At 44.9% G+C, this 10,084-nt stretch overlaps 1 long non-coding RNA gene across 2 annotated transcripts in view; it reads left to right on the top strand.

The window, feature by feature from the left end:
* The first annotated feature begins 4,180 nt into the window (after positions 1-4,180).
* Positions 4,181-10,084, top strand: part of LOC126947132 (uncharacterized) — a 212,226-nt gene continuing 206,322 nt past the window's right edge. For both annotated transcript variants that reach the window (XR_007722938.1, XR_007722936.1), the window contains exon 1: positions 4,181-5,020. This is a non-coding gene — a long non-coding RNA (uncharacterized LOC126947132). The remainder of the gene's footprint in view (positions 5,021-10,084) is intronic.

Raw genomic sequence — 10,084 nt, 5'->3', positions numbered from 1 at the left:
CCTATACGCCAGTAATAGACAAGCAGAGAGCCAAATCATGAGTGAACTCCCATTCACAATAGCTACAAAGAGAATAAAATACCTAGGAATCCAACTTACAAGGGATGGGAAGGACCTCTCCAAGGAAAACTACAAACTACTGCTCAAGGAAATAAGAGAGGACACAAACAAATGGAAAAAATTCCACGCTCATGGATGGGAAGCTAAAAATGGCCATACTGCCCAAATTAATTTATAGATTTAATGCTATTCCCATTAAGCTATCATTGACTGTCTTCACAGAATTAGAAAAAAAAACTTTAAATGTCCTATTTGTCAGGCCTCTGAGCTCAAGCTAAGCCATCATATCCTCTGTCACCTGCATGTATACATCTAGATGGCCGGAAGTAACTGAAGAATCACAAAAGAAGTGAAAATGGCCTGTTCCTGCCTTAACTGATGACATTACCTTGTGAAAATCCTTCTCTTGGCTCACCTTGACTCAAAAGTTCCCCCACTGAGCACTTTGTGACCCTCACCCCTGCCTGCCAGAGAACAACCCCCTTTAACTATAATTTTCCTTTACCTACGCAAATCTTATAAAATGGCCCCACCCGTATCTCCCTTTGCTGACTCTCTTTGTGGACTCAACCTGCCTGTACCCAGGTGAAATAAACAGCCTTGTTGCTCACACAAAGCCTGTTTGGTGGTCTCTTCACAAGTGAAAACATGGAACCAAAAAAGAGTCTGTGTAGCGAAGGCAATTCTAAGCAAAAAGAACAAAGCTAGAGTCATCATGCTACCTGACTTCAAACTATACTACAAGGCTACAGTAAGAAAAACAGCATGGTACTGGTACCAAAAGAGAGAGAGAGACCAATGGAACAGAACAGAGGCCTTGTGAATAACACTACATGTCTACAACCATCTGATCTTTGACAAACCTGACAAAAACAAGAAATGGGGAAAGGATTCCCAATTTAATAAATGTTGCTGGGAAAACTGGGTAGCCATATGCAGAAAACTGAAACTGGATCCCTTCCTTATACCTTATGCAAAAATTGACTCGAGATGGATTAAGGTTATGTCTCCTAATGCTATCCCTACCCTTGCCTCCTACCCTGACAGGCCCTGGTATATGGTGTTCCCCTCTGTAAGTCCATATGTTTTCATTGTTCAATTCCACTTACAGTTGAGAATATGCGGTGTTTGGTTTTTTGTTCCTGTGTTAGTTTCCTGAAAATGATGGTTTCCAGCTTCATCCAACTCCCTTTAAAGGACATGAATTCATTTTCATGTCTGCATAGTATTCCATGGTGTATACGTGCCCCATTTTCTTTATCCAGTCTCATCGACGGGCATTTGGGTTGGTGTCAGGTCTTTGCTATTGTAAGTAATGCTGCAATAAATATATGCTTGCATGTCTTTATAGTAGAAGGATTTATACTTTTTTAGGTATATAGTCAGTAGATGACAGTTTTAAGAGGTGATTTACTCAAGGGTAATGATCAAAAGGCTATGGTTAAGATTTTAAAGACCCAGGAACCCACCTTATGTCATTTAAATACATTAATAATTAAATGGTATTTTTAGGGAAAGGGATTTTTAGCTTCAAGGGCTTAACAGCAAACATGATAGAAAAAATAGTTCTAAGGCTGGGGTGTTCATCTTTGGGAACAGACCACAGTGAAGTAAAAGTCCCTAAACTGGAGCTTGTCTGGCCACTGAATTGCATCTGTATACACACGCCATCCCCCCGCCTCCCACAAGCTGCCCTGACTGCAATTCTTTGAAAGATGCGAGATGGTGAAGCTCAAGTTGCTCCTGTCTCATTTCAAGGGTCTTTGATGACTTCCCATGAGTGGTTGCTTTTAGCAGCAGAACAAAGTGAAAGTAAAAAGGGAACTTTGGTGTGTCATTTTTCCAGCTCTGCCTGGACATGTTACAGAGCTTGGAAGGCCTCCAAGGTGAAAGGGCATGCTCTTTTCTCCGACATTGCAGAAGAAAGGAGATTTGGGTAGGTCAGGCTGCAGGGAGAATAGTTCAGTTGACTTTCTTGTAAGACAGGCAACACTCTGGAAGTTCTTGCTTTGGGAAGGGGGTTGATTTTAAATTTATTTTTATTTTTTATTGCAGTATAAAATACACATAGTGAAGGGTATAAAACACACCAGTCTGGGCCGGGCGTGGTGGCTCAAGCCTGTAATCCCAGCACTTTGGGAGGCCCAGATGGGCGGATCACGAGGTCAGGAGATCGAAACCATCCTGGCTAACACGGTGAAACCCTGTCTCTACTAAAAAATACAAAAAACTAGCCGGGCGAGGTGGCAGGCGCCTGTAGTCCCAGCTACTGGGGAGGCTGAGGCCGGAGAATGGCTTAAACCCGGGAGGCGGAGCTTGCAGTGAGCTGAGATCCGGCCACTGCACTCCAGCCTGGGCGACAGAGCAAGACTCCGTTTCAAAAAAAAAAAAAAAGAAAAAAAGAAAAAAAAAAAACCCACCAGTCTGAACTGCACTGCTTAGTGAATATTTACATATGAGTGTACTCGAGTAGCTGCCATTCAGATCAAGATACAGGCTATTTCCAATACCCTAGAAGATTCCCTTGTATCACCTTCCTAGTCAATACCACCTTCCCACTTTGGTAACCATTTTATGGCATCTATCACCATGGGTTCCACTTGCTTATTGCACTTAAGCATTTCAATTTCAGTTGCAGAATAAGTGAAATCTTACAGTTTGTACTCTTGTGTTTGATTTCTTTCACTTAACATGTTTGCGAGATTAATCCATTCGTTTTGCGCATCAGTAGCATTTTCCTGTTTATTGTTGAGTAGTATTCCATCATGTGTACAGACTACAGTTGGTTTGTCATACACCAGTGGATGTACATTTCCATTGCTTTTATTTGGGGGCAATTATGCCTCAAGACAGTATGAACATTCTTGAATATGATGAGACTATTGTGCTCTGTATATCTAGAAGTGGAATTTGCTGGATCAGAGGGTAGGTCTATGATTGACTTTATCAGATATAACCATACAGTTTTCCCAGTGGATAAACCGTCATGGGACTATCTAATGGTAGATTCCTGGGGACACTTGCTTCACATTCCCACTGCTAATTACAATTACACTGCTAGTTGTTTTAAAATATTACGTGCCAGTGGACAGTTTATTTAACTAATTTTAAGGGTTTAAACTCAGATACCACATCCCATTTTTCTGCCCCTTTCACTTACACAGAGCAGGTGGAGAGTCAGTCAGCCAGTTCAGTATAGTGGGACCCTAAGAAACTGGCACAAGCTACCTGCAAACGCATCTTCCACTTTGTAGCCACTTTTCTGTGGCTTGCATAGTTCATGGGTATGGAGTCTCCACTGTGGTCCCAGGCCCTGCCTTTGGGAAACTGGACATAAATTACAACTATGGAGAGAACTGGGTCATCTTCTGCAAGGTGTTTCAAAATGCAGGTTTCCATGAGGGGTTTTCAGAGTAGAGGCCAATTTAAGGGTTATTGTGAACCTACAGTGACCAGCATCCCGCGCAGCCTTGTCCTCTCAGCTTTTACCCTGGGCAGCATGATTTAGTTCCTCTAGTACTGCCCTCTCCAAGGGTCCCCGCATTTGAGACTCTTACAGAAGGCGGCTTTCTAGAAAGCGAAACTCTGCCCTCCCGGTAGAAGGCTGAATTTCCTTCCAGTGTCGGGCCCACACCTCCCTAAAAGGTAGTGAAAGTCTCTTTCTTGGAAACCCAAGTTCTCCTTCTCGCTGGCATTGAAGGCTTTGACAGTCCCCGCCTCAGCAGCCGGGGTCTCACGGGTCCGGGTAGGATGACAGAAGGCAGGAGCACCGCCTGGCGGGGCACCTGTGGTGGGCGCGCCTCCGGCCTCCGCAACTCTCAGCGGCAGCCACCGCATGGACCAGCCAGGAGAGGAAGGAATTAAACGACCGCCCATCGCATCAGAAGGGGCCGATTCCTCCCCTTCTCTGACTCCCCCTCCGCCTTCCCGGCCTTGTTCGCCTCCTCCTGCCCCCTCCTCCCCCTCTCCCCTCCCTCTTCTCTACCCTCTTTTTCCTCCTCTTTCCCCTTCGCGCGCCTGCTTCTCCGGGTCCCCAGCAGCTCCGTTGACCGAGCAGACTCGGCCTCTCCTCCTCCCGCTCCTGCCCGCCTCCCCCTCCTGCCCGCCGCCTCCCCCTCCTCCCCTTCCCTCTCCTCCCCTTCCCCCTCCTCCCCTTCCCTCTCCTCCCCTTCCCTCCTTCACGCTGCCGCTTTTTTTTTTCACGCTGCCGCGTTTTCCAAGTTCCCACCGGATCCGCGGCAGAACTCAGCCAACTAGGCCTGTCCTCCCTCTACTCCCTCTCCTTTTGCCCCCCCTCCCCCTTCTGGCACCTCCTCACCCACCTCCCCCTTCTTCCCCTTTCCTCCCCCCTCTTCCCCCCTCCTCCCTCTCCTACCTTACCACTTCACGCTGCAGCCTTCTCCACGCCCTTACCACCTCCGCGGGCAAACGCAGCCGACTTGGCTGCTCCTCCTCCCCTACGCCCCCACCCCGCCTCCCCTCCTGCCTCTCCTGCTGCCCCCTCCTCCCCTTCCTCCCCCACCTCCCCTTCCTCTTCTTCTTCCCCTTCATCTCCTTCTTCCTTCACGCTGCCGCCGCCTTCAGGTCCCCACTGGATCCGCGGCGGAACTGCAGCAGACCCGGCCGCGCCAGGCGACCCCCTTCTCCTCATCCTCCCCCACCGCCTTCTCCAGACCTGGCCGCTTCCCCGCCCTCCTCCTCCCACACCATCAGCTTCGCGCTGCGGCTTTCTGCACGTCCCCACGGGCTCCACGGGAGAAGCTGTACCAGGGGCGCTTTGCACAGCACTAGGCACGCACCGAGCAGGGCTCGCGCCCCGGGGTGCCCCGATGTGGCAGTGAAGTAGGGGGTACTCAGAGACACACTGAGACCCCAGGTTGCGCCCAAGGCGCGCCACTCCTCCCGGGGCGACACAGGGTACCCACTATACTTCGTGGGGAAGCCCCAGCTGCACCACGCGGTGAGTATCCCGACGGGCAGAGGCCAAAGCGGACGCCACGTTCCATGAGGGGACGGCGGGGGACGATGGGAGTTGAGGTTCCCTACGGGTCCGCAGCAGAGGGGGTGGCGAGTGGCCGGGTACGTCACCCTGAAGTGCTACCTGCTCAGTAACTCTGTGGCGCTTCTCGAAATCCTTTGGTAGGTACGGGGACCTCCAACCCCGGAGTCGTGTTTCTTTGCCCTAGCTCCGTGGTCACTGTGTCCGGGACCGGGGCTGGACTCCGCGCTGCCTCCTCGCTAACAAGGACTGATAAATGGGGTTCCTGGGGTTGGGCTTAGGTTGCTCATTCAGTCTTCAGTGAGATGTGTTGAAAGGGCGGAAATAAGACTGGTCAAGATCTCAGTGTGTGGTGCTGAGATTGCTAGAGAAATGGTGCAGGGAGCGTTAGGGTGCAGCCGCTTCCCTCCTTGGAAAGGGAGTGCATTTCCCTCTTACTTTGTGATGGGATATAATGTTGCACGTTATAATTAACACTGCACATTAATACAAGAGAATACCAGGGGCTCTTCCATCACACCTTCCCCTTCCCTTATGGTGGCTTCTGTTGACACAAAGATTTACTAAAAACCTATTGTGTGCCAGAGGCTGTGCTAGGTACTGCAGATACTGCATTGCAGGAAACACAGCAGACCCAAAGCTCATGGGATTTGCGCTCTTTGAAGGAGTCAAGATTTCAAGGTTAACGACCAACCAAATCCAGATACCAGATTGAGTATATTTTTTGAGAGATAGAAGACAAAGGAAAAAAGGAAAGTTGCTTCTGAGGAATGAGTGCTACTTCTGAAGTTTTTGAGTGCCCCCTCCAGGAAGGGGGACCCGGAGAAGGTTTACCTTACTCCCGTCTTCAGATGTTGATTCCACTTGTAAGGTGTCGTTTTTGAGAGGAGACATTGCAGTTGTTCTGTCATCTGCTAATTTACTGAGTTTTCCTTGATTTGAACTGTTGAAATTGGACATTCTGCCAACTTTAAAAATCGGAGAAAAGCAGACAGAAAGTTAACAATAATCATTTGCAAGTTATTTTAAGTCTCTAATTATTACAAAATGAAAAGCTTTAAAAAGTATTATCTCAAAGGTATCTCAAACCAATGGCATTTCAACAGTCGGCCATTGCACAGTGGCTCAAGCATTCAGACATGGCAAGCAAATTAAGAGACAAGGATCTGAGTCCCAGCCTCCCTACATACTAGCTGTGTGGCCCTGAAACAGACATAAAGTCAGTGCTTTGGTTTCTGCATCTTTTAAATGGGTATGATAATAAGATCTCTCTCACTGGGTTGTTTTAAGGATTAGGTGTGAGATAATATATGTAGAATAAGAAGGGCTCATAGAAAGTATTCAATAAATATTGGCCATTATTATTACCCTAAGTCAGACTAAACATTTCTGAGAGCTTTAAATCACTGACTAAACACTGAAGTGCATAATAAGCATCAGGCAAATGCTTTAAGTGACCAAGCATTTAGAGTCACATACAATATATTCCCTAATTCTGGCCTCTACCCTTTTGGATTTTCTGATTCTGTTGTGAATATGGTCTCCAAACAAGCAGAATGAATATTATGAAAGTGGGTGCACAGGAGCCTCAAGGAAGAACTAACTTAAGAATGAAGGCCCTGGTGGCAGCACATTTTAATGTAAGGTATCATTGGAAAGGAATGAAATATAGAACTCCTAGCATGCATATACATAAGCACATAGACACACAAAATAGTGCTATAACTTTATAGCTGTGTTGTCTAAAATGTAGAAGTGTGTTTGTATCAGTTAGCTATTGCCATGCTAATGCTGTGTGACAAACTACTCTTGGCATTCAGTGGCATAAAAAAGCCATCACAGATCCTAGTTGTGAGTCAGCTAGAGTTGGCTTACCTAGATAGAGCTTAGCTGTTTGACCAGAGATCAAGGTGTCATGGCTCTTCTGTTAGTTCTGTTCCCTGTGTATCTATTCTGGGGCCCAGACTGGCTGCATCTAACCGGGGAAGTTAAGCAATGGCAAAGGCACAAGATGGCAAGTGGAATCAACTGAAGACTCTTGAGACATAGGCAGGAATTTACACACTGTTGTCTCCACCCACCTGCCACTGGCCACAGCAAGTCACATGTCAAAGCCTAACTTCAGTGTGTGCGGAAATGCACTCCTTCCGTGATGGGGCTGTGTGGTAAGGATGTGAAGCAATACGGAATGAAGAGATGGGGAATTGATTCACTTTACCTCGGTGTTTAATCAAATTCTCCTGAGAATACCGATATTTTTAAGAAGGTACAAAGCTATCCTGATTTTCTTTTTCTATTTGGTTAGTGAATTCTTTCTGTTATGGATGTTGATAATCTATTTCATCATGATCCAATTAAATGATAGAGGCAGGGTTTTGAGGTTCTCTCACTGGTATCAGTTCCCATGAATCCTCAGTGATTGGATGCAGGCTGAATAGACATAAAGGGAATATAGAAATAGACTGCATGATATTAGCATTTAAACAGAATTGTCACAGTCGTCACCTGTTTCCTTCTGTTTGGCAGCCTTGGTTCTTCAAACTATCAAAATGAAATCATCCAGAATCCCCTCTCTTTAGAGTTTTTAAATTTACTTTTAAATTGACAATTAAATGTTAAACATATTTATGATGTACAATGTGATGTTTTGAAATTTGTATTCATTGTGGAATGGCTGAATTGAGTTAATCAACATGCATTACTTAACATACTTATTTTTTGTGGTGAGAACACTTAAAATCTATTGTCTTAGCAGTTTTCAAGTATACAGTACATTGTTATTATCTATAGTCACCACATTGAACAAGGAATATGAATTTATTCCTGCTGTCTAACTGAAATTTTGTATCCTTGATCAGCATTTTCCTGGAGATTTTTTTATCTGCTTCTGTTTACTAGCATCACTTTAAAAAAATTTCTGAATTTAGCTACTGTTTGAAAACCTAGAAGAAATTAAAGGCAATGTGATTTACAAATGGAAGAGTAATATGTTAATCCACTAGAGGCAACATTTGGCAATTAGATTAATTTGATCAATTTGATGTGTAAGTAAATAAGCTATATTAAAAGCAATGTACTTAATGTACACACACAAAATCTCCTTTTTAAAGTTTGAACACTTTCAGTTGATTGGACAGTTGCCAAGTTCTGTTTTCTTTTTTTTCAGTTTGCTGTGTATGTGATCATATGTGGTAGACTGTCTGCTATATTACAGTAGCTCAGGTCTTAAATTAGGGTTCAGAAAACTATGGCCTACAGGCCTAATCCACTGCCTGTGTTTCCCATGAACTAAGAATCAGTTTTACATTTTTAGATGGTTGAAAAAATACCAAAAGAAGAATATTTCATACTATGTGATTATATGAAATGAAGATTTTAGTGTTCATAAATAAAGTTTTATTGAACATAGGCATGTGCATTCACTGACATATTGGCTTTGGCTTCTTACACGCTACAATAGCAGAGCTGAATGGCTGGTTGCAATGGACTGCATGACTTGCAAGCCTGAAATGTTTACTATGGCCCTTGACAGAAAAAATTTTCCTATCTCCAGTCTGAAGCTATATTTCAAATTACCACAGACAATGTGGACAGGTCTATTGTTAAATCAGCATGAAGGCAAAAAAAAAAAAAAAAAAAAGGGACACATATTTTTGGTATGGAGGAGATTCCTGGGTATACTTTAGATAAGGACAAAATATCAGTGAGAGTATTCATTGATTCACCAGTATATGTGGAGAACTGGGTATGTGTGTAGCACTAGGGAAAAAATTTTCAAAAGCATTGCATCCAATTTTTACTCTAAGGCTTCCTCTTGAATAACAACATGCATCTGCACGTATACTGTCTGAAACCTATTTGACTTATCTATTCTGTATATCACTGGAAAATGCTTTAAACATGTTAAGTTAAAAATAGCATCAGGCCGGGCGCGGTGGCTCACGCCTGTAATCGCAGCACTTTGGGAGGCCGAGGCGGGCGGATCACAAGGTCAGGAGATCGAGACCACGGTGAAACCCCGTCTCTACTAAAAATAAAAAAATTAGCCGGGCGCGGTGGCGGGCGCCTGTAGTCCCAGCTACTCCGGAGACTGAGGCAGGAGAATGGCGGGAACCCCGGAGGAGGAGCTTGCAGTGAGCCGAGATCGCGCCACTGCACTCCAGCCTGGGCGACAGAGCCAGACTCCGTCTCAAAAAAAAAAAAAAAAAAAAAAAAAAAAGCATCAGTTTCATGGTTTATTTTACAATTATTCTAGGCAGAATAATTTTCATAAACGTTGCTGTTCTTACCAGTGCAAAGGGGAATCTTAAACTCAGAGAAATATAATTTACTCATTGGTTTAAAATGCCAGTTCTTGTGGATGTATTTGAGATTTTTACATTACTGTATGCAGAGCTCCCTCAGAGTAAAGAATGTAAAGGTCCTCCAGGAATGACTCTAAAAACACCTGTCTCCTGTTCTTTAAACTCTGTGTAGCTCACTGAGCGCTTAGCCATAAGAACTGGGGGTGAGCGAGCTCTGGATCCTGCCAATGCAGGCCGTGTTGTGCCCAAGAATGTAGCCCTGTCTTACACTTTATGATGTTTCTTTTAACTGACTCTCACATTCTTGTGACTCTTTGAATGAAGACGTCTTGACAGCTTTAGCTCTACACCATGGCCTCCTGTTATTATTTCCTGCAGGTCTTGTCTTAGATCTCAACAGCTTCCTGAGTAAATGTCACCTTGGTGTCTTCTAAGAGGGTCTCACAGAGGCTTACAAAACCATGGCTCCCACTGAATTGAAAGCATAATGTCCATTAGTCTTTGTCTCGCTGAACTGTGCAGGAGGATGAGTCTGACATTTTCTTTGGTTTTGAAGCAAGGGGCTAGGTCAGGACACTGAATAGAGAACCAGGAAAATGTTTCTGACGGTGGGGATGGAATGACTCCTGAAGAAGAAATTCCAGTTGAAAATAGAAACTGGGTCACCACACTTGTGAGAGCCACAACATCCTATACTTGGAAACTAGCAACCTGTGGCCTT

This window comes from Macaca thibetana, chromosome Y (assembly GCF_024542745.1).
Source record: "Macaca thibetana thibetana isolate TM-01 chromosome Y, ASM2454274v1, whole genome shotgun sequence".
NCBI lineage: Eukaryota > Metazoa > Chordata > Mammalia > Primates > Cercopithecidae > Macaca > Macaca thibetana.
Note: the sequence above shows the minus strand (reverse complement) of the source record. Positions and strands in the feature narration are given on the sequence as shown.